This window comes from Euprymna scolopes, chromosome 46, assembly GCF_053919585.1.
Source record: "Euprymna scolopes isolate OS-2025 chromosome 46, ASM5391958v1, whole genome shotgun sequence".
NCBI classification, from domain to species: Eukaryota; Metazoa; Mollusca; class Cephalopoda; order Sepiida; family Sepiolidae; genus Euprymna; species Euprymna scolopes.
Window position 1 is genome coordinate 106,149,922 of NC_136527.1, and position 5,521 is coordinate 106,155,442.

The 5,521-nt window shown below is 31.5% G+C and overlaps 1 pseudogene; it reads right to left on the reverse strand.

The window, feature by feature from the left end:
• Positions 1–1,034: 1,034 nt before the first annotated feature.
• On the reverse strand, positions 1,035–1,151 carry LOC145271711 (5S ribosomal RNA; annotated as a pseudogene).
• Positions 1,152–5,521: the final 4,370 nt, after the last annotated feature.

Here is a 5,521-nt window from a genome sequence, read left to right on the forward strand (position 1 = left end):
AAATATCATATTTAATTCCATAGCTAATATAACATACTGACCCAACAGGTCAGAGGTAATCTAGTTAGGTATAATATTATCTTATACAATTTATGTCTGATTAAATTCTGTTTTTTTTTCTTTCTTGTTTTTTTTTAATATATTAAGGAAAATCTATTTGCATTTGTTTGTTATTGAATTTTAAAAAAGATGGCTACCACACTGCTTACATCCGGGTTACTGTCGTTTAAAAGTAATAGACTTCCATTTCTTGTAATAAATAATTTTACCAATAATTCTTCTTAAGTTATGGTTTCGGTTTCGATTATAACTGATGGCACTCTAGTAATCTATTTTTTTATATAAATAATTTATCAAGAATACTTTATCAGTTTTAGTTTCGGTTTCGATTATGACTGAAGGAAGTCAAGTTATATATACACAACCATCTTCTTTTTTTAATAAGTTTTGGTTTCTGTTTCGATTCAAGCCGATGCACCCAAGTCATATAGATGTATTTTTTTAATTTTTGAAATCGCAACTTTATAAGATATAAAACTCGATAGAACATTAACTCCATAATAATATATACGAAATATGCAAGAATTAAAATATCATATTCAAGCGTACTTTAGAATCGGGCTACGTCGAGCGTCCCTGCCTCTTCAGGTAAATACTTTTGCAGTTATGAAAAAAAAGCTTTAATAATATCAGATCGTTTCCATTTACACTGAACATCTCCAGATGGCTACCACACTGCAACACGATCATAATGCTAAAAGATCAGGATAAGATCAGAACACTTCATCAAATTGATGCAATTGTGTAAGTGGAGCTTCGTGATTTAGCATACATATATATACATACATATATAAAAAGGCTTCCTTCAGTCTTGACAGACTATGGATACCCACTGTAAGGGTGCCTGCGCGTGAAATTTGTGTGGGAAGAGTTGCGCAATCTCCAACCACGCCTCTCCTAAGCCAACATTGTTGCATACCAGTGGCAAGTTGAGGTACAAGACGACTGGAAACAATGCCGAGATAAGCGGAGAGCACATACAGCGCCTAGAATTCCCAAATGGTCATCCATCTGGTATTAGCCAGGCTCAACGTTGCTTAACTTCGGTGATCTGACGAGAACCGGTGTGTCAACGTGATTATGCCGTATATATATATATATATATATATATATATATATATATATATATATATATATATATATATAAAGCTGAACGTCTGTGTGTGTGTGTGTGTGTGTGTGGTTACGAATAGGCTCCTATATGGTTGACTATTATAGAAAACTGATCACATATAATGATAGAAGATACAGGAATGGGTATGTCCGATCTGGCATAATGATGATTCATTAAAATTGTGGGGTCTGCGTACGCGCCTGCTCCACAAAGTATGGAAATAAAAAATTGAAAACTTGAAAAAAAAAAACGTTTACACGCGTTTTTGATATAGATGTACATAAGAATACTTTGATAAGTATATTTTAACTTAAATAGGGATGGTATAATAAAATTGTGGGCTCTGCGTCGCGCCTGGCTTCCATAGAATGGAAATAAGCACAAACTTTAATAAAGACTTTTCATATCTATCTGCGTAAGTATACTTTGATAATTATGTTTCAGTTTGAAGAAATATGGTATAATAAAACTATGGGGTGTTCGTTCGCGCCTGACCTCCATAGAATAGAAATATGTCACAAAGTTTAACAAGGTTTTTTAATATAGATTCACAGAATATTGTGATAAGTGTTTCAGTGTTAACAGTCTTTAATGGTACATGGTCCAACCTCATTGTAATCGTTTGATTATAAGTATCTTACTGATGTGTTTTTAAAAAAAAATCAACTACCGTGGAATTTCCACGGGCCCTGCTAGTATAATGATAAACAAGAAATCTGCAATAATTAAAATGTCCTATTTAAGCGTATTTTACGACCGGGCAATATCTAGAATCACAATCGTCGAACTCTTCTTTCTTTCTTTTTTTTAAGATGACAATAAAATAGAGGATAGAATTAAAATACAACGGCAACGCAGAAACAATCGATACAAAATCGAATTAGATACGTAAAAAAAAAAAGATTCACGCCGATCAGAACAAATGAAATGGACTTTCGTCATAATTAACTGGACAAAATGAATTATTTGAGTGCAAAAAAAAAAAAAAAAAAAAGAAAAAAAACACCAAAGATGCATTGTTTAAGAAACAAGGAAATCGTTTGATTTGGTCTCAAAACAGACACAAATTCAGCTTGCTTTCTAAAAAGGTAAAAGAAATATAGTTAAACAGTTATCTCCCTTACACAATAATTCCCGGAGTCTTACTGCGACACTATAATAAAATAAAAATAAAAATAAACGTAATAAGAAAATAGTTGCACACTATTTGAAGACACTTGTTTTGAATAGAAATTTGAATATTTTGAAAACTTTAAGTGTCAGGAAAATGATAAAATTATTTTAAAAAAACTAAAAAAAAACTAAAAAAAAAACCCTACGAACTGACTAACTACCCTGATGAAGCCCTTTTTAGCGAAATATTGGACTTACAACATCAACAAAAGGACATAAAAATGATTTTATCATTTTCCTGACACTTAAAGTTTTCAAAATATTCAAATTTCTAAATCAATAAACATTTATATACATAAACAAAGAAAGAATATTGTAGCCTCAAAGGAAAACGAATGCAAAAAAAAAAAAAAAATTCAAAAAATCCCACCAAAGATGCATTATCTAAGAAACAAGGAAATTGTTTGATTTGGTCTCAACACAAACAAAAATTCAGTTTGCATTCCAGACATTGTAGTTCAGCATGAATATTATATATATCAAAACCGCTATTAAGTTTCCTATAATATTGCGATGATGTGTGCGTGCTTATTGTTGTCATTGCCAGGTGTGATACTTTAGTTAATCACATATATTAAAAAAGTATATATATATATATATATATATATATATATATATATATATATATATATATATAGCATTATTATAATTACCTTATGTATAGATCATCGAAGACCGATTAAATCACTGTGACTGACGTAAAGAACATTTAAAATTAAAATGTTTAAATTCAACATTATTTCTTGCGGTTAAGGATAGCCGATTGGATACGGTCTTTCCTAATCGAGCCAGAGATGGCACGTGTTGCTGGGTTCGAATCTGTCGACTGGTCTTAATTGTGACACCCTGCACTGAAGATTCCCGTTAGGATGAAATACTAATATCTGTAGGTATTTAATTATGATAGTAAAAAATAATATATATATATATATATATATATATATATATATATATATATATATATATATATATATATACTAAAACTGTCGTTCTTGGTTGTTTGCTTGTTTGCTTGGGCACTATCCTCCTACTACTACTACTACTATGCCTCCTCTTCTTGCTACTACTATTACTTCTCTTTACAACAACTACTACGCCTCCTCTTCCTCCTCTTACTACTACTACTACTACGCCTCCTCTCCCTTATCCTACTATTACTCCTACTGGTTGACATGTATTTTCCCTACTACTACTCTACTACTTCTCCTACTACTAATACTACTACTACCAATGAAGAAGTTCTTTTCAAAAATAAATTATTATTATTTTTTTTACTGTGCACGTTTTCAGCGGCCTAATTTTTTTTGCGTTTTAAATTATCCAAATAAACAATTGTTAATACTTTCTGCATTTTTTTTACATCGTTCATTCCAGTATTACGTTTAAGTTATTTTAACGCACTTTTCTTACAAATAAATCTACTATTTTACAATGTATTGTTTTACTGTGTACGTTTTCAGTGACCCAATTAAATTTTTTTTGCACGTTTAAATTAAAAGATATTTCAAAATTTGAATTTAACTTTAAGTATTATGGTATCTGTTCAGTACACATTTACCTATAAGTATGTCAAACCACTTATAATTCAATGGCTGTATGTTTTTTTTTCAAGAATAAACAATTATAAACAGAACGACTCATAGAAATCTATCTATATTCTTTTTCATTTTAATATACTTTCATAGAAATGTTTCTTTTACGTCACAACAAACTATTTTCTTTACGTCAAAAGTGTCATGCTCATAAATTCCATAGTTAATATATACTGACCCAACGGGTCATGTGTAGTTTAGTATATATATAAAGCTGAACGTCTGTGTGTGTGTCTGGTCACGAATAGGCTCCTATATGGTTGACTATTATAGAAAACTGACCACATATAATGATAGAAGATGTATCGAGACACAGGAATGGGTATGTTTGATCTGGCATAATGATGATTCATTAAAATTGTGGGGTCTGCGTACGCGCCTGGTCCACAAAGTATGGAAATAAAAAAATTAAAAATTAAAAAAAAAAACGTTTACACGTGTTTTTGATATAGATGTACATAAGAATACTTTGATAAGTATGTTTTAGCTTAAATAGGGATAGTATAATAAAATTGTGGGGTCTGCATTCACGCCTGGACTCCATAGAATGGAAATAGGCACAAACTTTAATAAAGACTTTTCATATCTATCTGCGTAAGTATACTTTAATAATTATGTTTCAGTTTGAAGAAATATGGTATAATAAAACTATGGGGTGTTCGTTCGCGCCTGACCTCCATAGAATGTAAATATATCACAAAGTTTAACATGGTTTTTTAATATAAATCCACAGAATATTGTGATAAGTGTTTCCGTGTGAACAGATATGATATAATAAATCATGGGGTTTATCGATTTTATATTTACTTTGATCATATATTGCTTTGGTTTTGATACCCCCAATTCGAAGATATCTCTTTACAACCCTTCCTTTTCATAAACTATCATACTTTCATAAATCAGAGTCCATTTTCTCTCGGCTGCTTTTGAACCCAGTCAATGACGGGTACTTTTGCTAGTATATATATATATATATATATATATATATATATATATATATATATATATATATAATTATATGAAATTAAAGACCTGTAAGTGAGAAATTCGCAAAGCAAACCAGCTCAACAGTGCAAAATTGTTATTTTGCTTCAAACGCGAACGTTAATGCCATCCTCTCGAAAGGATGTTCTACCCCCGCCCCACCACCACCATCATCACTATCATAATTTACAGTTTTGAACGTTGTCGCAGTGTAACAGTAAGATTGGATGGAAGAATCCAGCAACACCTACAAACCAAAATCAGAAATGGAACATACCAAACGACAGACGTACTTGCCAACGCATATAAGTCTTCAATTATTGACCATCTTATAAAAAATGCTTTATCTGCATCGAACTTTAGCACAAACTCTTTTTAAATCCTGAATCGTGCTCATTCATATTTCAGTTAAAGATCTTGGAGACTATTCACGTTCGGTTGAGAAGGCCTTCCCTCTGTAAGCAGAAGGAATGCCTCTTGGGTTTGAGCGTGATTCGTCTCTAGGATCTTCGAGTAATTTTTTGTTTTACACAGGCATCACCACTTATCAAGGCTCCGGGGGTCACTCGAGGATAGGGGTTAATGGCTATACATTAGT